Below are 26,653 nucleotides of genomic sequence, written 5' to 3' on the forward strand. Positions count from 1 at the left end.
TATAACAAGGGTGGAAACATTAAGCAGAAATGGGGATGAGGATAAGGCCTAGGAAAAGGAGAGGTTGTAGGTGAGTTGACCCAAAGTAAAGATTTATGACGAAGCCTTATGGAAACACAATGATTAGCAAGCTGACTTCAAAATCCATCTTAAAGAGAGAGAGAGGGTTTGGGAAGATCAAACAGACTCATCCAGCAGTAACCCTCCCAGATGACACTGATTATTAGGAATACCTTCCTACTGGTTATTGGTCAGGGAGTTCCCAGGAGTCTCCAAAAGGAAACGGGAAATTGTTGTTGCCCTTGGTAACCCACCATGACTACATGACAACACTGTCATTCTTTGACCACAGGACATAGAGAAATCAATCTAAAACTGACCCAGAACTTGCTCCCTGCTGTCTAGTTTTCATAGTGCTGGAGGGGGCTAGGGCAGGCTGCTGGGGAAGAAAAGTCACCAAGGGACTTTACACAGTCCTGGAACCTACATGTTTCAGTATCCACCTGCCAGGCAAGACAGCGCCAAAGGGTACAATCCTCGCATGACTCTAATGGATTTTCTTATGGAAAACATAGAAAAAGAGACGTGCTTGGGCAGAACAGGAAATATAGGGGTTAAGTTCAATAATATTTTATTATATAAATGTATGAAATCCTCAAAAATAAAAAATTATGTCTTTATTTTTTTAAGAAAAATTAAAATCACATAGACAACTTTGTTAGAGACCTGGAATTCTAATCTACAGGGACTTCAAAGTCAGAAAGTTTTATTATTTAGCAAAAAAAAATCTATAATATTATATATGTACATACAAATGCACAATTTTTGTATTGTATCATAATTTCACTATAAACAAGTGGAGGGGAAACCATAAGCTGTGTTTCCCCATCAAGATTTTTACACTTTTACCACAATTTAAGATTGAGTCAGAGAGCAAGGGAGTAAAGGGAGAGAGGGAGGAGGGAAGGAAGGAGAAGAAATACAAGCTAAGAGAACACACTCACCATTAATACATTAATTCCTTCTTGAGTAATTCTTTCATAAAGAGAAATCTAAGTTTTTATTGATTATGCACTTCCAACCAAAGATAATGAGTCCCTGACACTGTAATAGGCAAGAAGGCAAAGGAAATGAGTTTCTAAAAAGGATTTTAGGTTTCATGATTATTTCTATTTCTTTTTGTTTGTGTGTAAATTGAAAACCAAAATGGCGAGTTGCTTATTGCTTTGGAATTCTAATAGTTAATCTGCATGTGTGTGTGTCATGTGTATGTGTGTCGTGTATGTCTATATGTATGTGTGTACGTGAATACATGTGTATGTGTGTATTTGTGTATGTGTTGTATGTATGTGTATATCCATATGTATATGTGTGTATGTATGTGTGTGTTGTGTATATGATATATGTGTGTATGTGTGTGTCGTGTATGTGTTTATGTATGTGTGCATGTGAGTACATGTGTATGTGTAGATCCGTGTGTATATGTGTGTGTCTGTATGTGTATGTGTGTGTCATGTATGTGTATAGGTATGTGTGCATGTGTATATACAATATTTTATCTTGAGGAGTCTAAAACCCTCTCCATCAATGCAAATGTAATTATAATAGTTTTCATATGATTAATGGTCAGTACCAAGGCAATCTAAAAGGATTAACACAAGTTTCTCGCATGGTAATATTTAAATATTTTATCCTGGTAGGCTGGCATACACATTCAAATTAGTTGCTGTCTGCTTAATCCCCTTATTACTCTGGAAAAGTCTATAAAATGTCCTGTAATTTAGCTCCAAAGCGTCCTTGCACATCATCTGTGGCTGTAAGGTATTGTCTTTGGAGTATTATCTTACCACTGTTCAATAATACAAAGTCAGGATAAGATAATGATTATGTCAGCAGAGGATCATGTTTCAGTACAGTTAGTCAAATTAATAATGGATAATCAATTAACACATTTAACAAATGAATGCATTTGATCAATGTACCATTAGCTAAAAGAGAGAAAATAATCAATCTCCATAACTGATCATAGAGGCTGCCTTACACTTAGACATACAGCATGGCATTGAAAAATAGACCTTGCACTTTTTAGACCGTTCTCAACACTAGCCCATTCTACTCTAGCAAATCTGAAGGTCCTGCAGCATCCTTGAGTTCTGCTCATCATACTCTTCAAAGCAAGAATGAAAAAAATCAAGAATCAGTCAGTCATATCTACTGTCGTGTACCTAACAACAGAGAAACAGCCAGTTGGTACCTTAGTCAAGTAAATCAACTCCAAGAGTAGAGTTTGCTGGCAAAAATATCTTTAGATCGCTTTTCCACTGTGGTGACAGACCACATTGGGATGGATTCATTCTATATCAGCATCAGGAAAATTTTGCAAAAAGAAGTTAGATTGATATTTTTAATTATTTTTATACTCTGCTAAGTTAGGAGTTAATTATATGAAAATGTGTTTGTCTGTTGATGTGTCTTTATTGCATTTGTAATCAAAGAAATAATCTAGAATAGATTTGCATGTAATATTCATGCAATAGCCCATGTCCAATGGAATAATTTTTTAAAAAATATGGCTCACTGAAGCTTCTGGGATGTCTGAGACGCCTAGCATCATACCTAAGCCAACCCGTTTTGAGTAAGGCTTTTGAAGGAAGATTTCTGGGGTTCAGCGTTTGGATCCTGGCAGAGAATACGGTGCGGTTCTGCCACCTAGCGGTTGCTTTCTCACACGTGACTTGGCACATTTCAAGGGCCATCTGCATCTACAAAGAAAATGATCAAGTTGGGAATTGGCTAGTCGGTGGTTAGCAAAAAACTGTCAATCACATGAATAGAGCAATTATTTATATTTAACTGTGTTAAGTGAAAATGCCCCTTTCTTTAACATCCAAGAAGTTGGTGACCTTTGCAATCTGGTCAACTTCGGCTCCATTGTCCAATGGGTGGTAACCTATTACATCTATCCAAAAACAAGTTTTTCTGCCCTATACCGCAACCTACTCAAAGAGACTCTTCTCTGAGCGCATCGTTATTTCGTTCATCGGACTGCAACAAGCATACTTACTTTCTCTCACAACTATATCCCTACAAATACTGCATGGAGTCTGAATCAATTTGCGCCCTCCTCTTGGGCCCCCAAAAAGTGACCTTGAATTACCCTCCTCTACCTTGTAATAAGAGGGGCACTTGGACGGTGCCATTAGATATTGCCTCGATTCAGCACTTAACACTGTGCCTTTGCCCCCTAATTATATGATGTGTCCATTGAGGTATGCGACTCTCTGAAAGGAGTAGTTAATGGCTAATTGAGCAAAATCACCTTCCTATGGAAATAACACAAAAATGTATTGACAGTCACTCCTTTCAAGGCTTGGTTCACCAAACCAAAGCCTCCTGTATCTTCACGATTTATGGGTGTTTGTATCAGATACAGGACAAATTTTTATCCTCGGTAATTTAAGCAATTGGATATTTAAAATGGTGATAGAAAAAAATGAGGGCTTTGTCTAAAAGAACAATAAAATTGTAAGCAGAACTTCACACATCATCTTGTCTGAATAGCTATTAAGAAATTGTAAGCTAAAATATGTATATCTGATTTGGAAAATTATGTTTCCTTGGGCATTCTTTGACTTATGAAAAACATTTAATATAAGTTGTACTAGGAAAATTTGTGGTACTTAGAAATGCAATTATGTAAAGACAGATTTTACCTAATTTAGCTCATCCTAGCCTGTCCTCTGGCTATACCTGCTTGCTGCATTGACCAAAATAAACATGAACTCAATTTGATATTATGTAACTTAAATAGTTACAGATGCTTCAACTTTTATTTTTCTTTTATTATTTCTAAGCAAATGGCTAATTCTGGTTTATAGTTTATTGTCAGGAGATGCATTTTAAAAGATGTGTGTGCTGGATGTGCAATTTACAAAACTACTGCTTATAAAAGAAAATCAGATTTATATGTATAAACATTGAATATGAGGGTGTAAACAGAGGGGTTCACATGGCCATGACAAACGTCTAGGAAAGGTACTCCTTAGCAAGTAGTTGATTATAATCCATCACCAAAATGTTATGTGACCATCCACTCCCTTATTTCTCATTTCTCATATCTTACATGTTTATTTTACAGATGACTTTGATAAATTTAAAAATAAAAAAATACTTTGCCTAGATTATTTTGACTAATGCTTTTTTAAATGATAGATAACAAAAAAATTATTCCAAATATATGTAGACTCTTAACATGGCTTTGCGCTTAGTTTTTGAAGACATACAAAAGCCAAAACAGTGTTATCATTTCTTGGAATGGAATGGGTAAATACACACGCCACTTTTTCTCAACTAATCCAAATCAAATGAACCGTCATTTTCCCAAGAGCCGGATCTGTTTGCTGTGTTCTTTATATCACAGAGTTGCGTTGTTGTCTAATTCATTCTGAGTTTTCAAGCCTAGACAAAAACTGCATGTCCCATGTGTAAGCAGAACAAGACATTAACTCTGAGGGAAAAGTTGTTATGTCATTATGCTGGGGAGCTTGTGAAAAACAGCCTCCCTGACCCAGTCTGAGACCAACAGAAGCAACACCTGCAAGTCAAGGCCTGAAGTCTGCATTTGTCAAAAGCCATGTCAAGCGTTCTACATGGTTTCCACAGGCCTCACTCTGCTGCCCAAAGCAAAGTCTGTTCTCAGTGGCTCCCTGTGAACAACTAGGAATGCAAAGTCACACTCCAGTGACGGTGATGTAAGGAGCGTGGGGGGGAGGGGGGGCAGGAGACTTTGCCTCCTTTTTAATATTATGGGGATTTACTTGGAGCAGATGTCAAGACACTTTATAAAAGGACACGTGATGAACACAAAACTTAAATTTTTGCTCTTTATATTTTCTCTTTTGCTCTGACTTTGTGAATCTGAAATTCTTAGGTGACCCCAGCATGCTGCATTTCACAAGCCAGGCAAGAGGTGCTGGGCCATGGGGAAGGCGTGTAAGAAACAGCAGCTGACAAGTCAGAGTCTTTTAAACGCTCACGAATTTTGAGGAAATACAAGTAAGAGCTCAGACATTTTGTAGAGTGCAATATGACTAATTCCACGATGCGCACCTTGTGGTTTGCTTTAAGACTTTAAGCAAGGCATTTACTTGCTCATCCTTCTTACAACAATTGTTTGTTTACTTCAGATAATTGTTACAGATTTTATATGCAACAGGTACTGAAAGAACTATAGCCTCCTCAATAAAGAGATCTCAGGAAAATCATTCATGAACTTTAGATCATCACACTTAGGGAAAATTTATAGAGCTACAGTGCCTGCCACAGGTAATAGCCTTTTTGCTAAAATGAATGAATTGTGCTTGGAAACAAAAGCAGAATGTCTTCGCATGATAAAGTAAGAGTGTTTGCCGTTTCCAGAGCTTCTCTGAATAGTAGCATATTATAACATAAATATAGGAAAGTACTTTGTGGTAGACAGTCTTATTATAGAAAAATCATACAGTTAGTGTCAACCTCCTGATCTTCCTGTTAGACTCCAGTGGAAGAATATTGAAATTTTTCTGTCTATTTATCTATCTAATCTATAGATATAATCTACCAAACACTGTATAGATAGATATGCTACCAAGCCCAAAGTGTATATGTGTGTCTGTGTATGCTCAAACTGAGAGTTTATTGTATATGTATGTATATATATATATATATATACATTATCCATATATCTTACGGATACTACATACACATATGCATATATGTATGTATGACATATATATGGAGAGAGAAATAAAGACAAACAAAATAAAAGGAAAAATACTGATTGAGTTTTCTAAGTTTTCTATTCTATTAATTTTTTACTGGAAAAAGAGATCTTAAGTAATAGCACACGGAATTTCTAACCATGATCATAAAATAGAAAATCCAATTGATCTGCATTGAGGACATTGACTTATGGAAGTACAGAAATGAACTAGAATTGAGAAGAAGTCAGTATAGTGCATGGACAATATCCAGGGTTAATTGTTTTCTGGCACCAAAAACCTTGAATTCACTATTCCTATAAAACAAATTACTGCTACCAGAATCTCAAGGGCCCGTGTTTTTAAATACCCTATCACCATTTAAAAAGAGCCATTTATTTTTCTAGACTTCTGATTTATGTTAAACTAATGATTGCTGCGAAGAGTTGGTGCGTAATAGGTACAAATTGCTTCACAACATTCTAAATGCCAGATATCTTAGTTTTCTTTATTATTTTCAATCAAATTAAGATAAGGGCCTAGCTGCCAATAATCACAATTGACAAAGCCAATATCAATTCATTTTAAATCCACATTCTGATATTCATACAAGAAATGAGGATCCTAGTCATTCTGCATGCCTTCAGGCTGACTGTTGGAGCCACTAGCTTTAGCCCAGGTCTGAATAAAACTAGTTCCAGGTCAAGACATAGGAGCATTGCAAAGGCCTCTAAATACAGTATATCAGAGACCTGCCAGCTCACACCGTAGAGATTAATTTATTCAGGGTATCTCATTGTGAGAGACCCTCTCTCACAATTGCAGTAACTAGGGCTAAGAGAATGCTCAGTGGGCAAGAGCTCTAGTTATATATATAAGGTCCAGTCCCTGGCACATATGTACATAAGCAGGACATGGCTGCATCTGTTTATATTTTTTTACTGTTGTTGAGTAAAATATAGAATATTTACAAGTATTTTTATTAATTATTATTATTTATTACAATTTATTCGCTTTGTATATTATAGGAGTTATTTCTTTTTTTAAGATCTCTTTTTTTAATACTTTATTAATTACACTTTATTCACTTTGTATCCCCCCTGTGGTTCCCTCCCTCCTCCCGTCCCAATCCCTCCCTTCCTCCACCTTCTGCATGCATGCCCCTCCCCAAGTCCACTGATAGGGGAGGTCTTCTTTTCCTTCCTTCTGATCCTAGTCAATTAGGTCTCATCAGGAGTGGCTGCATTGTCTTCTGTGGCCTGGTAATGCTGCTTCCCCCTCAGGGGGAGGTAATTAAAGAGCAGGCCAGTCAGTTCATGTCAGAGACAGTCCCTGTTCCTATTACTATGGAACCCACTTGGATACTGAACTGCCATGGGCTACATCTGTGCAGGGGTCTTAGGTTATCTCCAGGCATCGTCCTTGGTTGGAGTATCAGTCTCAGGAAAGACCTCTGTGCTCAGATTTTTTGGTTCTGTTGTTCTCCTTGTGGAGTTCCTGTCCTCTCCAGATCTTACTGTTTCCCACTTCTTTCCTAAGATTCCCTGCACTCTGCCCAAAGGTTGCCCAGAAGTCTCAGCATCTGCATTGATAGTCTGCAGGGCAGAGCCTTTCAGAGGTCCTCTGTGTCAGGCTCCTGACTTGTTCCCTCTTTTCTCTTTCTTCTGATGTGCGCTGGGCTTTCCCTCTTACATAACATGGAAAGCTTTTCTCTCCTCTTTTCAGTTTCAAAAGCTGGGGCTGACAAGAGAGCTCCGTGGTCCAGAGCTCTTGTTCTTCCAGAGGATTTATCCTCTTCTCAGGACTCACATTTGGGGCCACACAAAGTCCTGTAGCTGCAGCTCCAGGGGACACCATTTTCTAGCCTCCACGAGCATTGTATTCATGTGTTCATATATACATGAATTATATATATAAAATATATTTTTTTATTATTTTTTTATTATTTTTTTCTTTTTAGTTACATTTTGTTAACTCTGTGTCCCAGCTGTATCCCGCTCCCTCATTCCCTCCCCAACCCCACACTCCCTCCCTGGTCTCCTCCCTGCCCCTTTCCAAGTCCACTGATAGGGGAGGACCTCCTCCCCTTTCATCTGACCCTGTTTTATCAGGAAAACTACTTGGTTACTGAGCTACCACGGGCCACATCCGAGCAGAAGTTCTAGGTTATATCCATAGATGGTCCTTGGTTGAGTGTCAGTCTCAGAAAAGACCCTGTGCCCAGATATGTTTGGTCCTTGTAGAGCTCCTATCCTTTCCACATCATACTAACTTCCCTTCTTTCATATGATTCCCTGCACTCTGCCGAGGGTTTGGTTATGAGTCTTAGTGTCTGCTTTGAAACACTGCTAGGTAGAGTCTTTCAGATGCCTTTTGTGGTAGACTCCTGTCATAAGTTCAATGCACATCCCATTTGTCTTTCTAAATGAGGATTAATCACCTTCGCCTGTGTCCACTTTCTTGATTATCTTCTTTAGGTGTGTAGATTTCATTATGTTTATCATATCTTGTAGGTCTATATAAGCGAGTATATACCAAGTTTGTCTTTCTCCTTCTGGGATACTTCACTCAGAATATATATAATATATAATATATACATAATTAATATATAATTAAATGATAAATCTTCAAAACCTTTTCAAAATCCATTTACTTTCTCAGGAGCACACACAATTTTAAGTATGTGCCTCTGGCCTCTCTGGTACATCTACAGCAAACATTAATTGTTAATTGATGAGTTAAACAACATAAAAGGTCAAATATAATTCTTGAATAGATCAATATCACACACGTGCTTTTTAGCCTCTCCAAAACACTGGGTGGGCCTTGAAGCATGAATGTGTCTAAGAAAACTATGTGAATTATTCCCTCTGCAAACTCAAGGCCATCACAACTTTTCATAGAGAAGCTCGCTGGAAGACAAAGTAGAATTACAAGTGCCATATTTATCCTTAAGAGGTGACAGTTTTTATGAATAAAGTTCAAAGACATTTGCACGGACCCACAATGCCCACACCATGCAGCCTCATTAATTAACACATTTGTTACTTACACGCTAAGTCATTGTTGAGGACAGAGGTTCTTGTCACTCTGAAAAATCTAGGAGACTTGCCTGTGTACTGAGATATCTGAACTTGCAAACTGATTGGACGTGGGGGATAAAGGGGACCAAGGCCAAATCACCAAATCACGAACAAACGAAGCATTTTGACTGTCTGGCTATGGAGGAGTTGGCAGATTTCACTGTACTGAACTAAGTTGTGCATATGAAACAGCAAGATTCTTTGGGTCCATCGCACACAGGGTTTTTCAGTGGGAATATCTTTAGCTCTGGATCTCAAGAGAGACATGGTCCTTTAAAACTTTGGCTGTGAATAAAGATTTCCATCTTCCAGCATCTGAAATTTTAAATTGTACCTTTATTTGATTATATTAATCACTTTACAATTAAAATCTTCTCTTTTCTTATTTTCTATTAACTCCAGAGTTTGTAATTTTGAGCCTTACTTTTCTGGAAAGAGAGCTTCCTTTGGGTAAAGTTTAGAGACAGATCATAAAAACTAATATGAAATGATTTTAGGTTTTAAATAAACAATAAATAAATAAATAATAAATTTTTAAGGGTAGAATCCTTTGATTTGTAATTAAGGTGAAGAGAAAAGATTATTTTGTGGTCTTAATTAGAATTTCAAGGATCCCGAGGAAACCAGATTCAATGCAGGTAATAGGTAAAGGACAAGTGTTCCAAGTGATGTCCATAAGTCCTCCTGATGCATCAAGGGTAGCTTGATATCAAATCATGCTTCCCTCATTTTTCCTTCCAGGTTTCTTCCAGGAATAAAACCACCATGTGTCCAATCTACTCAAGGTACGTTAGCTCAGTGCCAGCAATTCCTCTGAACGCTTACTTCAGCAAAGCTGCCTCCTACTCTGCAACATTGTTCTGAAAGTTCCAGTTTGGACTTTGGTGTCAGTAAGAAACACTGCGTGTTTCTTCTAGAGTCTTCTACAGTCTTCTTGTAGATATGGGTTCTCTTCGCAGTTTCTACATTTCAGCCTCCATGATATTTACTACTTTGGAAAACTTAAGAGGCATCATCTATCTTTGGTAAAAAAAAAAAAAAAAAAAAAAAAAATTTTAGTTTTGTTCCTTGTAAAATGACAGAAATGCTGCTTATGCAATGATGTTGTGAGGGGATTCCTTTCTGGGTGGATATGAAATTAGGTTTCTTAAATAATGGGAGCATCTAACAAAATTCAAGTAATTTATGACCAGGATTTAGAATTAAGAAATAAGGACTTAAAGGATGAAGGAAGAATGTTGAGGTTGTTGTTCAGCACTAGGGACCAGGGACCAGTTCATTGTGATTCATGTGTGTCTTCATCCAATAGCTTTGCTGCCTCCTGCACATTCACCAAAACATTCTATGTTTCAGTTTACTATCTGTCCATAATACTTCATGAACTTTGGATACTCTTCACTGCCTGCTACACATTCAACATCATTTGACAACTCAGATGAACGTTCTTCAATTGCTTATATTCTGGTTAGCTTTAACTGTCAACTTGACACGGCCTTCATCTGAGGTGGGGGGGGGGAGCATCAGTTGAGAAATCTTCTACATCAGATTGCCATAAGGGCAGAGTTATAGGAAATTGTCTTAATTTTTAATTCATGTAAGAGGGCCCACTCCCACACTGTGAGTGGTGTCATCCCAGTAGGTGATTGAGAACTGTTTAAGAAAGCTCCCTAAGTATAAGCCTATGAGTCAGAACAAGAAGCATGTTCCATAGATCTTGCTATACCTCTTTAGCTGTGGAGTGAGTTCCTTGGTCAGAGATAAAGCTGTGGAAGAGCGAGCAGACATGCCTTCAGTCTCTTGGTTTGATTTCCATCAATGATGAAATGTGATCCAAAATTTTAAGCTGAAATAAATCCTTTCCTTATCCAAATTATTTTTTTTTATTTTTTACAATTTATTCATTTTATATCCCAATTGTGGCTCTCTCCCTTTTCTCCTCTTGGTCCCCCCTCTCTCCCTCATTTTTCCTATTTCCTTCCACTAGTCCACTGAAAGGGGGAGTTCTCCTCCTCTGCCATCTGCCCCTAGTTTATCAAGTCTCATTAGGACTGCCTGGATCCTCTTCCTCTGTGATGTGGCAAGACCGCATCACCAGGAGGAAATGATCAAAGAGCAAGCAAGCAAGTTCATGACAGAGGCAGCCCCTGCTCCCTTTACTCTTGGACCCACATGGAGTCTGAGCTGCCTATTGGCTACATCTGAACTAAGGGTCTAGGTCCTCTCCACGCATGGTCTGTGGTTGGTACATCAGTCTCTGCAGGGGCCCCTGGGCTCAGAATTTTTAGCTTTGTTGATCTCCTTATCTAGTTCTTTCCCCTCCAGTTCCTTCTATCCCCCCCTTCTCCCATAAGACTCCCTGTGCTTTGCCCAAAGTTTGGCTGTGCATCTCAGCATCTGCTTTGGTCCCTAGTTGGGTGGAGCTTTTCAGATGACTTCTATGGTAGGCTCCAGTTCTGTTCCCTCTCTTTCATAGCTTCTGGTGTCTACCCTGTTTGTCATTCTGATCTCTACCACTCCTGGGCATATACCTGAAAGATGCTCTACCACTCAACAATGACATTTGCTCAACTATGTTCATAGCAGCTTTATTCATAATAGCAAGAATCCTGAAACAACCTAGATGTCCCTCAACCAAAAAATGGATAAAGAAATTGTGGCACACTTACATAAGGGAATACTACTCAGCTAATAAAAACAAGGAAGTCATGAAATTTGCAGGAAAATGGATGGAACTAGAAAAGGTCATCCTGAGTGAGGTAACCCAGAACCAGAAAGGCATGTATGGTATATACCCACTTATAAGCGGCTATTAGCCATATATTATAGGATAACCATATTAAAATCTACAGCCCTAAAGAAGCTAAACAGCAAGGAGGACTCTAGGGAGGATGCTTAAATCTCATTCAGAATGGCACATGGGATAAATATACAAACTAATTTTATCAAAAATTTTTATTACAGTAATAGAAATTAAATGAAAAAATATCTTACCAAGGGCTAAACCATTTTCCACACAGTGCCCTAATAACCCCAGTATGATCCATACCACATAGGTACTGGATTTCTGCGCTTACTCTACTCCTCACGTATTCCACTTAAATATTAATATAGGTTTTGTACATGCAAATTTCTCCCTCGTTAGCATTTATATACTCTCTGTGTCTTTCAGGTTCTCTCCCTATTCATATAACTATTTTCATTATAAAATTGCACAAATGTATCATCTTCAGGTCACTGGTCAAGGGCTGTCTTGTCTGTAAGAGCATGTCCTCTCATCTCTAGCAGTTACCCTTTTGGTTTCCAGCATGTCTTTTTGCACTTACCACCAGTTAGCATAATGCAAGTCTGGTTAATTATTTATTCATCATCTATTTCAAGACTGAGTATGAGATTCATGACAGCTGAAAATGTATTTGTTTTTATTACCTAAAAAAAAAAATCTACACTCAGTACCGCTTACAATGTTTTCAAGTAAACAAAATGTAACATTAACTTATTTGGGCATTACTGAATGCTACCAATGAAGTTTTTTTTAAGGAATTAATATACTTCATTCTTTTTATATTTATTATTATTTTTAACAGTTTATTGAATTTGTATCCAAGTTGTAGCCCCCTCCCTCATCTTCTCCTGGTCCCACCCTCCCTCACTCTTCCTCCCCTATCCCTTTCCCTAGTCCACTGATAGGGGAAGTACTCTTCCCCTACTGTCTGACCCTAACCTAACAGGTCCCATCAAAACTGCCTGGATCTTCTTCCGCTGTGAGCTGGTGAGGTTGCACCAACAGAGAGAAGTGATCAAGGAGTAGGCAACTGAGTTCATGTCAGAGACTGGAAGATTTCATTAAAACAATATCTACAACTTTTTGCCCACTTTTATTTTCTATCAGTGATAATTCTTGACTTTCTCACACTGTCACTCAAGGTACAGGGAACCATCAAAAAGAAGATGTCTGTTTCCTAAGATTCAGCACCTTTGTCATTTTAATGCTATGGAATACATAAGCCACTGGAAAAAGTAGAATCAGTCCCACTTACTTAGCAAAAAATGTTAGCTATTAATGGTGATTATTTCTCAGAGGACACAGAAACGGAAACACTCTGAAAGCATAATTCAATTGAGATACAAAAGATTCTCCCAGAATAAGTGACAAAAAGTGGGATTGAAAATGCCCAAAGAAGGGAGATATAGAGCACGGATTAGTGAGTTACCATGAAGCACATACTACATAAGGCTGATTTGGATTACATTTAGCGGAGAAAACTAAAAGTAAATTGAATCCAATGCAAACCCTCTGAGGAGCACTTGCAGCTGCTTATTAACCATGCAAGTGTCGGGAAATCTGTGAAGTATTTTATATGGACATGAATTAATCTTCCATTAGCTTCTGAGATGTAAAAAATTTTATATAAACAAATTTTAAATAAACAAATCTCTTGCTGAGGTTCAGGTTGTTCAGGTTGTACTGATTTGCTACTTTATAGGGCCCTAGATACTCTTATTTAGCCAATATTGGTGGCAGATAAGTCTATTTATGCATAGATAGGATACAGATGACTATTAATCACCCATACAATAGAAACTTTTTAATAAGTTAAAATAAATAAAAGATTTCTTGTTAAAATGCATACTCAAGGGAAACTATTTTAATATTCATTCTGCTCTAGAACATTTTAATAACTAGAAGTTTGTAGTCACTGAGAAACACTTGGCAAAAAGTATGTGCTTGTCATGCTTGGGCGCCAGGAAATCTCAGACCTAACCAGTGAGGTCAGATTGTTCCATTATTTTCTGCAGGTTCATGCTCTCGATGAATCAATCCATTAGAAGAGCAGACCACAAACGTCCTCTGAAAAACAAGAAGCTGGCACGAGTCCCTGAAACACCACTATCCCAGAACTGAAGTTGCTGACTGAACCTCTGTACAGAGGAGGGATGCATGTATGTGCCATGAAGTGACCCTCTCAGCAGGAAGGAAATTATAATAGACCCAGTCTTAAAGTATATATGAAGTGTCCATCAGTGTTATTAATTCTATTCAGCACATACATGGATTGCTAAATGTATATGCTTTATTTTCCTTCACCTATTGGGAAGTGATAAATGGATATAAATCCTAACTTCTGTCTTTAGGACACCAGGACAGGTCTGAAGACTTTTAAGATATAATCAAATGGCAGAGAACTGTGCGTATGTGAGCAACACGTGCTTTGGAAAGTTAGGCAGAAGAAAGACCTCATTTAATGAGGAAAATGCCCAAAAGGATATTTTTGCTGAATCACATCCTGAAGACAGAGCTTCATTTGAGGGAAGATTCACAGAAAGACAGAAACCTTCTCTCAGCAACTCAGAAGGAACCAAACCCAGGATTTACTTAGTTATTAAAAGAATAGGAATGACCCACGGGATAGGCAGATATCAAGATGACTCTCAACATTCCCCAACCCTAATATTTATGCCCCTATGCATCATTTCTCATGTATCATTGGTAACTTTATTTCAATGAATAGAATAAGGCAAAATGGTGATTATCATTTCTATGAGTAGGTCATAGACGATTTATGTCTATCTTACCACACCATTTCATTTGCCTTCTTGATTGCAAAGCATTTATTAAAACAGCTGCTACACTGGAAAGTTCATGTGCCAGGGAACTCTGGACAGACTCCATTCAAGAGCAAGTGAGAATCTGGAGATCTTTGTTCAGTGACCTAAGAAAATCCGTATTCTGTCAAGAGCAATTGTGAGTGAATCAGAAGCAAATCTTCCCAAAACTGAGCAAGACAGTGATAAGCACACCAACCCCCTGGAGGCCTGAGAAGCAGGCGACTTCAGCAAGCCTCACTCATGCTTTTTGACCTAAGAAACTACAAAATACTTGTTTTAGGTTAGTTAAGTACCAGGCTAGGTGTCGTACAATCACAGGTCATTCTTACAGTCATATGGCAGTATGTAGCAACTTGTTTACATGCTGTTTTGCTATTTTCCAAGGATTTTCCCCTGCTTTGTTATTTTGTTTTGTTTTGTTTTTCTCAATCTTGACAGGTAGAAATGCATGTCAAACTCATCCTGTAGACCAGAAATTGATGAGATTTTTGTGGTTTATAGTGATGGTCAAATAACTAGCAGCTGCTTTGTCCTCCGTTCTATGTTCTTTTCTTTTTTAATTTTCATTTATATATATTAATTACAGTTTATTCATTTTGTATCTCAGCTGTAGCCCCCTCCCTCATTTCCTGCCAATTCCTCCCTTCCTCACTCATCCCTTCCCATGCCTCTCTCCAAGTCCACTGATAGTGGAAGTTCTGTTCTTTTCATTACAACACCTAGAGGAATAGAACACAGAAAGTCTGAAAGATTTACCATACACCATATACAAGGATTAATAGCCCTTTAAATGTGGATGAACAGAAATGACAAGTGGCTGAACATAAGGCAATGGCTTTGCTATTTATCTTTACTTTGTGGACTCTTGGAATCTGAATGTTTTATAAATAAATCTCCTACTAAATTTTATAGCTTTGTTTTGGTGTCTTTTTACTTCTCCCTAAGTATGTCACCAAAATGTCAAAGTCTGTTGACATTTTGTTGTTTAGAATGGTCTTTGATTTAAAAAGAGAAGAAAAGGTCTAATGTGCAAACAGGTTTTTCATACGGTATATAGCATACAAACATACCACACTGTATCTTGCTCGGTAACTCATGGTTCATCTATCAAATACTCTAAAAATTGATGTGGATTCCTCTCAGCATAAGTGCTTATTGATAGCACTGTCATAAAACTATGAATACATATCTTCTTGCATGAATGAAACACATAAAGCAAAATATTTCAAATTTAGTTAATATGATATGATTTCTTTTCCACTCAAATGTTGTAATGCCCCCCAATACTACTGAATATTTCAGGGAGAGGTAGCATTTATAATTCCAAAAATGTCAAAGATATTCATGACTTTCAAATGTGGAACAGCTTTATTAATTATTTTTTTTTTATTTTCAGTCCTTAGAATCAACTTGCCAAATATTAAAGGGTAGTGGGTTTGTTTTTTTTTTTTTTTTGCCACTAATGGTTTTATTTAATTGGCTCTTTTCATTTCTAATAATTGTATTTCCTATGGGAAAAGGAAAACAAGAAAATGATCAGCAAATTGTAATGATGGTATTTAAAAATCACCCTTAACACACTCTGCATGGGAGGTTAAGTAATTATGCTGGTGGTTAGAGTAGACAGTACGCATGGATTTAAAGCTTGTTACTCAGTGGCGAGGAACTGTTAGACAAAGCTGCTTCTTAATTTTTAAACATCTGTACTACTGATGATAGCTCCTATCTTAACAAGTAGTATATAGATTATTAATAACTTGTTTGTGTTTGTTTGAGGCAGGTCCTCTTACAGTCAAGTCTAGCCTTGCACTCTTTCTGCCTCCAAGTTTTGAATGATGGGCTTGCAGGAATGTACCCCTAATTTTTAAATTAATAGTTTATATAGAAATATGAACTCCTCCTGGTGAGTGTAGATTCCTAAGCGATTCAAACGCATAGCTAGTCATCAAAATACAGTCCTAAGACTGGTTCCGTATGCAAATCAAATCTTAAAAGCAGCTGAGGTTTGAGCTTGGAGATATGGCTCCGTGGTTAAGAACACTTCCATAGAATATGAATTTGGTTCTGGTTCCCAGAGTGATTTCCAGTGGCTTACAATTGCATGTAACTCCATCTCCAAGAGATTAGATGCCTCTTCTGGTCTCCTGGGGTCTTTCACATGCATATGTACACAGATACAGACACACACACACACACAAAGAGACAGACAGTAAGTAAAAATTTGTAGATCTTAAAACAAAACAGAAACAAACAAACAACAGCTAAGGCTTAGGACCCATGTTAAGTTCCTATTTTAAAATGTGACTGAAAATAACACTCCACATTTTGCAGTTCTGGAGGTCAGAAGTCCAAGCGCATCTCAAAGAATTAGTTTTAAGATGTCAGGAGACTATGTGTTTAGCAAGGATTCTGGAAGGATTCTGCTTCCTGCCTGTTCTAGCTCCAATCTCCATCTGCAATTTTTTAAATATATTTTTATTTATTACTTATTACAATATATATTTACTTTGTATCTTGGCTGTGGTCCCCTCCCTCTTCTCCTCCTATGCCCCTCCCCTGGCCATTGATATGGGAGGCCCTCTTCCCCTTCTATCTGACTCTAGCCTATCAGGTCTCATCAGGACTGACTTCATCCTTTTCCTCTGTGGCCTGGAAAGGCTGCACACACCCCCAGGGGGGAGGTGATCAAAGAGCCAGCCACTGCATTCATGTCAGAGACAGTCCCTGTAGTCCTTACTAGTGTACCCACTTGGAGACTGAGCTGCCATGGGTTGCATCTGAGCACAGAGGGCCTTTCAAAAATTCTACTGATCAGTGTATCAGAGCAGATGCTGAGACTCATAACCAAACTGAACAGAGTACCAGGAATTTTATGAAAGAAGGGAGAGATAGAAAGACCTGGAGTGGAAAGAAGCTCCACAAGAAGAGCAGCAGAACCAAAAAAATTGGGCTCAGGGGTCTTTTCTGAGACTGATACTCCAATCAAGGACCATGCAGATGACCACCTGCAATTCTTCATAGTTGTCTCTTTCATGACTGTTTTCAAAGCCAGAAGAGCTTTGAGAACCTGCCTCTCTCTTTCTCTGACACCTAAATACACAAGTTCCAACAATTTAGGCAGGGATATGGGCATCCATTCAAACTTGCTGGTGGCTATATATGCCCATCCTCCAAAGAATCTGATTTATTGCTCTCAGAACAGATATACTTCAAAACATCTCCAGGTGACAAGAATACAGCCCACAGAATCAACTAACCTGGACTCCGAGGGTCTCACTGAGACTAATCTGATGATCAGGAAGCCTGCATGAGTCTGACCTAGTCCCTCCGAATATATGTTATGGTTGTGTAGTTTGGTGCTCTCCTGGGGCTCTTAACAGTGGGAACCGTGGCTGTCTCTGACTCTTTTGCCTGTGTTTGGGCCTTTTTTCCTCCTACTGGGTTGACTTCATCCTAAATATGAGGAGAGGTGCCTAGTTGTATTGTAAACTGTTACGCAATGTTTAGTTGATATCCCTGGGAGGCTTGCCCTTTTCTGAGGGAAATGGAGGAGAAATGGATCTGGAGAAAAGTGGGGAGGGCCTGGGAGGAGAGGAGGGAGGGAAACTGCATTTGGGATGTAACATATGAGAGAAGAATAAAAAAGTCTCCAGCTGCTTCTAACATCTAACTTCCTTTGAAGACTACTGATGTCGATATTCTCTCGTTGCACTGAGGCTGTTCCCTATAAAATTTTCAATAATGGTTAAATTAGGCTCAGTGGCTATTTAATTCAAATAATTAAATAGTAAAGAAGGTAAGACATTTGCTAACAAAAAAAATCGGCTCAATTCTATTTAACTAGACTTTCAAACTACTGGAGTAATGGATATTAAAAGCCAAAGGAATTATCTGTCTGCCTAAAGTATTAAACATCTTCAACATATTCAAACATCCTCGTGAGGAAACATTCTGAGGTTCTTATTTCGTTCATTTAGATACTCTTCTCTTATTTCAACATATCTGTTGAATTGAATCAAGTTCTTAAAATACAAATTAAAGACAATTTTAATATTGTATGTTAATAAGAACAATACTTTCCATTTGTTATAAATATTATTTGAAGACAAAGAAAAAGAAAGCTAATGATGAGAGAGAATTCTTTAATGAAACAAATACTCTGAGCCCTGAAAAAAGTACGCAGGCTGCTTGTAGAAATAATTTCACTTCAGGTAAAGCAAAGGAAATGGCCATTTCTGTTCCTGAATTATCTGAATCCAGAGTGGAACTGTGTCCTAGTGCAAACTGGGTTTATAGCACAAGGCAGAGATGCCAGGAGTGGTAATTACAGGCTTAGACAATACAACTGTGCATTTTAAGCTACCGACACTTAGCGAGTAATTGTGCATCTAGTGTCCTACTTCCTGTTGGAGAGAATCTGGCACAGACTTTTCTGCCTTCCAGGTGGCACATAGCTCTGGAACATGGCCATCCATGTTCAAATCCTGCTCCTTCTTTTCTTAAATGCATATAGCTCAGCAAGTAAACTCACAGAGAGTTAACTCTTTCTTCAGTTCATTGTATTTGGGCTGAGTATAATGCAAAGCAATTAAATGTTATTCGAACAATCTTATCTTAAATGCAATTTGTATTATCTCCATTAAAATATTTGTAACATAAAAATAAAGGAAGAAAGGGGTCTAAGAAAGGTTTAATCTGAAGTACTAAAAAGTGCCTAATTTCCCACTGATTAACACTACTGCTTTTTAAACATGGTGACACTGTTATAAACTCAATTTTATATTAATAGATACAAAGCCTGAGTCTAAAAGAAACTGACTTGTACCTTTCTCAAACACCTAAAACTAAAGTGAAAAAGGCAAAGCTACAAATATTTATTTAAGAATCTCTTTTTTATTAAATTTTTATTTTTTGTATTAATTACAGTTTATTCACTTTGTATTCTAGCTGTAGCCCCCTCTCTCATAGCTTCCCAATCCCACCCTCCCTCCCTCATTTCCTCCCTGCCCCTCTCTAGGTCCACTGATAGGGGAGGTCCTCCCCCCCTTCCATATGACCTTAGCCTATCAGGTCTCATCAGGACTGGCTGCACTGTCCTCCTCTGTGGCTTGACAAGGCTGTTCCCCCATTGGGGGAGGTGACCAAAGAGCCAGCCACTGGACAGGGGTTTTAGGTTATCTCCATTCATGGTATTTGGTTGGAGTATCAGTCTCAGAAAAGACCCCTGTGCCCAGATTTCTGGGTTCTGATGCTCTCCTTGTGGAGCTCCTCTCCCCTCCAGGTCTTACTATCTCCCCCTTCTTTCATAAGATTTCCTGCACTCTGCCCAAAGTTTGGCTATGAGTCTCAGCATATGTTTTAATACCCTGCTAGGTAGAGTCTTTCAGAGGCCCTCTGTGGTAGGCTCCTGTCCTGTTTTCTCTGTCTTCCAATGTCCATCCCATTTGTCTTTCTGAGTGAGGATTGATCATCTTACCCAGGGTCCTCCTCCTTGCTTGGTTTTTTTAGGCGTACATATTTTAGTGTGTTATTTAAGAATTTCTATTGACAATTTTAATATGTTATATTCTGGATACTGTTTTAAATGGTTGAAGGAAATTTTGTACTTATGGGTCTCCAAATAACTTATTGAAAAAAAAATACACAGATTATTATCATGTGCTACTGATCAATCCAAACACCAAATAAGAAAAATAAACAGCAAAAAACATACTTAAAATAATCAGAGTTGAGATTTTATGAGGGTGTTAGAATGTAGAGGGCCCTTTAGTTCCCATGCTATTAAATGACTGATGATGTTATCAACTTTTAGAAAATGTTTAAATACTTTTCTCATGATCCCTCAGCCAGCAAATGGCAGACCTAAGTTTTGTGCCTTTCAGTTTGTCTTCCCAGCAAGTATTGAATAAGTATTTCATTTACTTATTTTTAATGCCAAATATTTTTATTTGGAAAACAAGGCAAGAAGAGGTTTAAGTAAATTACTCAGAGATGCTGAGATTTTATAATGTGATCTTTAAAAATCAAACCTGAGAAAGCTGGATTTATAGACCCACAATCAATGGAACATATGTTTAAATACTCTGTGACAAAAGATTTAAGGTCTGAGGGAAATAAAATGGCCCAGGCTCTGTGTTGCTTCAGAGAAGTACAGTCTTTAAAAACTTTCCTAGTGTTTATGACAATCAAAAACAAAATATCAAAGTTCTACCCCTGACCAGAAATCTATTTGCAGTTGATAGCTGTTGGGAGAAGGAAAAATCAGTTCTCTCCAATGGTGTGACTCTGAGTATCGATCAGCCTCACTCAGGGAAGGCTTCATGCTTGGGAGTGGTTGAAGAACACAGAATAGGCTCCACAGTTCTAGTGTGCATTTTGGTTGTTGCTATTATGGTTTGGTGGTTTTGGTGGGTCGTGTGTGTGTGTGTGTGTGTGTGTGTGTGTGTGTGTGTGTGTGTGTACGTGTGTTTTGTTTTGTTTCGTAGGTTGTCTGTAGGTTTGGGGTATTTTTTTCATTTGTGTTTTTAAGAGCAAAAATAACATGAAATTAGGTGGGATGGGAAGTGGAAAGGATCTGTGAGGACTTGGAGAGGAGAAAGAATATGATTAAAATACAGTGTATAAAAAACTAAAATAATTTTAAATGTAATAAAATTTTAAGGAAAAAATCTGTAAAAAATATATTTTAAAAGTCTTTGCTTCAAAAGCAGACTTCTTTCGGTTTGAAACTTCAACTAGCCATGAACACAGCATGGTAGAGACAATGCCACTCTAATAGTTAGAAGAGGAAATGATTCTTTTACCTGTCTCATAGTGTCATTCAAATTACTGTTACCCCGACCTGGTGGAGAAGGGTTTGTTTTTCACTCTGCTTTAATGGGGTGTGGAGGCATGCTGTTCATTGGACTGCACGAGTATGCTGCTATCCCCGCCTCTATTCTAGTCTCACTCCTCTCAGTGAGAACACCCTGTCAAACAAAAGGAGGGTAACATTGTTGTGCTTCTGATACTTAAAAATGAAGTCTGAAAATACACATCCTAGGTTGGAGTGCAGCTTACCTGGCAGGCAAATTGTCCTTGTAATTGTCCAACAGCTGCATTTAACCATGGCATCTGGGGGAATCCTAGTAGAGACAAGCTGTCCATGTATGTAGCATATTTACTAGTGCCCTATTATCTAGCCCATTTTTTTTCATCAGTATTCCTTTGCAGTGTTGTCATGATTTTTTTTATTTATTCTTCTTGATTCCTTCCTTGCCTGAACACTGTTACCAGAAAAATTTAAAGCCCAGCCCAATTTATAATTCTCCTGAAATAAATCAAATACCACCCACCCCCTTCTCAAGAAACAGGACAGGAGCCTACCACAGAGGGTCTCTGGAAGACTCTACCCAGCAGTGTATCAAAGGAGATACTGGGACTCATAAACAAACTTTGGGCAGAGTGCCGGGAATCTTAGGAAAGAAGGGGGAGATAGTAAGACCTGAAGAAGACAGGAGCTCCACAAGGACCTGGGCACGGGGTCTTTTCTGAGACTGATACTCCAACCAAGGATCATTCATGGAGATAATCTAGAATCCCTGCTCAGATGTAGCCCATGGCAGCTCAGTCTCCAAGTGGGTTCTCTAGTAAAGGAAACAGGGACTGTCTCTGACATGAACTCAGTGGCTGGCTTTTTGACCACCTGCCCCTAATGGCGGAACAGCTTTGCCAGGCCACAGAGGAGGACAATGCAGCCAGTTCTGATGAGACCTGATAAGCTAAGGTCAGATGGAAGAGGAGAAGGACCTCCACGTTCCGTGGACTTGGAGAGGGGCATAGGAGGAGATGAGGGAGGGAGGGTGGATTGGGAGGGGATGAGGGAGGGGGCTACAGCTGGGATACAAAGTGAATAGTGTAATGAATATAAAAAATAAAAAGTAATTAAAAAAATAAAAGGTAAGAGCCCCTGAAGATTTAGCATTTGCCTAGCCTGTACAAAACTGTAAGATTAATCTCCAACACTGCATGAGCCAGACATGTTTGCAGAGGCCAGTGATACCAATATTCAGGGGCTGGAAGCAGGAAGGTCAGAAGTTCAAGATCAGCTTCAGCTACGTAGAAAGTTCACAGCCAGCCTGGACTCCATGATACATAAGACCTTGTCTCAAAATAATCTGAGAGATCAAAATTTCAATTAAGTTGGCATTCTACATAATTGCAATGCTTACCAAAATAAATCTGTCATTGTTGATGCCATGAAGTGGCTATGTAAGGTGTCAGCACCTGGTGAAGCTGGCTGATGGATAAGGGAAAGGCTTTGTAATGTGTATTCTCTGTGCCTAATGATACAAGTTCTTCAAAATAACAAAGTAAAAACCCAAAAAGTAAAAACTGTGCTCTTCAGCCTTACAAGTGTAAACACTGTTGCATTTGCAATCTGTTAAATAAGTTCTGTGTTTAGTAGGGCAGTCTAACCTTGACTTCATGCATCTTGGCCCCTCTTTTTGTCTTGTCAAATGCTCCTCCAAGACTAATGTTATAGCCTACTGTTCTCTTTAGTAACTACCATATCCCCTTTCAGGTAAAAAAAAATAAAATTCACCACACCCTTAAACCTTGTATTATCATTGTTTTTATTAATAATAATAACTTTATTCCTTGACCCACAAAGCTTAAATGAATGCAGAGAAGACAAGATTTCTGTCTCATTTTTTTTAGCCTCCACGGATTCTACTGAGTGTTTTGCTCAGTATTTATTGATTTGAATTGAAATGGTGCATTTAACCTTTGATACACAAGGCTGTTGTCCTGTCAAACTGAATGTGGAAGACCCTTCTAATCAGCCAATAAACCAGACAGTTTACAGACGCTAAAGAGCAAAATCTTATCTATTTTTATTCTGCTGTAACCTTTCACGTCACAAGATATATTTTCTGTAAATGTTCGTTGTTAAAAACAATGAAAAATTATGTTGGTCAGGTACAGCTGGAATATGCTCAGCTAAACAATAGTTCAGCCAATTGAAAGCTGAGATGAGTACTTTGCTAGACACAGTATAAAAACTTCAAACTCATCTTAAAAGATGACAAGCTACATGTCCAAAATTATTCTTTTGTTTCATCCTTTTCTAGTATAGACAATTTTTTTCTTTATTTTTCCAGTTCTACCTCATACGTAATATTAGAGGCTCTAGTAAATCCTGCTAGGGACTCTGGGTTATAGAGTTCATCACATAATTTGACCACTGAAATCATTCTGAGATGAATCTATGCCACTTCATTTCTGAGTTCTAATCCTGGAGCTCAAGATATCTGTGCATCACTCAATATGACAGGGCTTTACTTCCTCGTCACGCATCTCAATATATCAAGAAGCTCAGAGTGAGTATGCATGTCCATTTGCTGAATGTAGGCCTTTGTACTTGGTTTCTACTTCTGTTGAAATTCCTTGTTCTAACCTATGATTGAAAATAGATTGCTCTCAACCTTTGTTTCAGGTGTTCGGCCATCGATAATTGTCATCACAATTATCATCCACAGTCAATAGCAGGGACCGGGGCTTACTAAAGGCAGATGTATAATGTTATACTCAATGTGAAATGCGCACCTTTTGGTTTTCCAGTATTTGTGATAAATCTGAGCACAGTAAATATTTTCTCCAACTACAGATGATGTCTATGCTTTGCGGTGATCATTAAATAGGGCTGCAAGACAATTCCAGATGACATCATCAACTTCAATTTGTTCATTAAAATTTTTTCATTATAAAAACTAATGTCTGACTTGGGTTAGAGGAAATCATTTCCACGCTCAGTTTATCACAAGAACTAGAAAAACAGAAGATTGAAGCTTAGTTTACAGTACAGTAGTTGCCTTTGGAAGAGTTTTGACAGCACCAACATTATATGGAACAGAACTGACAGGAAATCACTCATACTCTTAGTTATGCTTTTCTCAGTGTATTGAGATGAGTTGAGCCCCCACTCTAACTCTCCTCATATTGTATAAACAGTGGTTTTCTTTTTAGGCCATGCCTTATTCTTGGAGACTCCACTTTTCGAGCAGCTTTTTATATTCCGTTTTAACGGAGAGTGATTGCAGCCCTGGGTGCATCTGGAGCCGGAAGCATCAGCTATGACACCACCTATCCAACACAGATGGATAAATGGCTCGTTCCTGACAGCAGTAAGAAGCCTACCCTAGAAACTTATCAGAGTTAATTGGAACTATATAAGTCCATGGATGCGTGAAAATCACATCAGAGACTCTAGACTCAAGAAGTTACTAGACAGGTCAGACCAAGGAAAGAACCTAACTTCGTCATTTTACTCCAGGACCTGATGAACACCTAACACTGGAATTCAATGACCCTACACTAACCTATCATCTGATACCTAGTGTCACTTCTCCTCAGACCCTATAGTCTAGAACACAGGCTTGCTCAGAATAGTGAATAAGAAATTTAATCTAAAGGCTTAGGAAGGTGCAGAATCTGGCACCATGGACAGCTAATGAGCTATATTCAACTCTTTTGACATATTTACTTAATAAATGCAATGATGAGGGGAGAGGAGTTAGACATATGGCAACACTTAAAGTTTGTGTTGTTCATGTGGATTTATAATTAAGTAATTCTTATAATTAAATAATTCTGTGTACATTGTTCCTCTCACAACCACCTCCATGAATTTCAGGAATGTCATTTCTCTTATGAAGATGGTGCTGGTGGCAGGCCGATTGTTGTAGTAAAAATTTTATAAGCAAGAGTCAATAGGAATGATGTTATATTGTTTCAGAGATCTCTAGTAAGCTGAGAAATTACCACTTACTTATTTATAGTAAATCAGATACAAGTAAATCCAGCAGAATTGCCAACTGCCATGAACTTCATCAGGTAACCATCTGTACTTTAAAAGAATAGCAAAAAGCTGACCCAAGAAAGAACTAGGGTTTCAATAAAGTAGAATAGGAACTTCTCCTGGTTTTCCAAAGAACAAAAAATATATGAAAAAAAAAATTGCTACCTTGGATCACAGAAAACAACTGTCTTACTTCACAGAGATCTAGAGAGATGTCTAGTAAATGTATCACTTTGGAAGATGTAAAACAATGACATCAACATTTTTAGGATGGATTAAAATTGAGTTTTGATGATTGAACATACTTGTTTCTTCCACCAGTCTGACTCAATTTAGTATGAAAATGCTGAGAGGTCAGTTGCTTATACAGTGATATCATTGCCCTTTCAGTTCTTGCTCCCTGAAGAAGCATGAGAAGTGATAGGGCTCAGCTAGTGTCATCATTTGACTGGTGTTTCTAGCAACCTCCATTCTACCCATGATGACCAAATACATCATCACCCAGAAATAGTTAAAGCAGAGATGTCTGATTCTAGAGCCAATGACTTCAGTTTTCTTGATAAAGTATCCAGGATGAGAAGTTAAATCTTTTTAAATGTTTCCTACTTGGCATTCATGTGCAACCTGCTGGCTTGTACTCTTCCTTCCACATTCCTATTGACTTTTCAAAAGGAAAGAGATGGAGCAGGCATCTGAAAGTCAACACTGATTATCGGCTGTTAACTGGACGCCATAGCAGTCACTGCCTACATCTACTTGTGCTCATCCCTTATGGTATATCGTTCTAAGCTCTTGGCATATGCTGCACCCAAAACCAAGAGCTATGAATCTTGCATAAGCCAGAAGGGAGGTAATATTAGTACCATCAGTATACTCATGACACATGTATAAATAACAAAATGTGATAAAGTGGTAGTCAAAAACTACTAGGTTAGAGCAAAGTTTTATCACTTTTATGGTTCACCAAAAACAGAGAGCTTCCACTCAACCAAAACTAAGCACTTCTGTGCACTATTTCCTTCCTGTTCCCCCTACAATAACTGACTATTACTAGTACATTAAGCAGATTAATAATAGATCCTCAAGAAAGTAAAATAACTTATTCAAGAATATACAGTAACTCCCCAAGGTAGACGATTTCTCCCACTCTCAGCATTCCTTAGTTGCCTGTAGTTTTTCTGTGTAGGATCAGGCCTCATGTTCCTTCCCCTGTTAGTGTGTCTGTTCTTGTTTTTGTAAAGCTTAATAATTTTTAAAAATACACAGTAATGGTGGGTAGATACTCTATCTAAGAATAAAATCTAGGCTGGATTTAGTCCAAAGCTCATTCTATCTGCTTCACTTGATTTCTTCCTACTTTGAAATTTTAATTTTAATCACCACAT

This window comes from Psammomys obesus, unplaced genomic scaffold (genome assembly GCF_907164565.1).
Source record: "Psammomys obesus unplaced genomic scaffold, mPsaObe1.curated_primary_1811, whole genome shotgun sequence".
Classification (NCBI taxonomy): domain Eukaryota; kingdom Metazoa; phylum Chordata; class Mammalia; order Rodentia; family Muridae; genus Psammomys; species Psammomys obesus.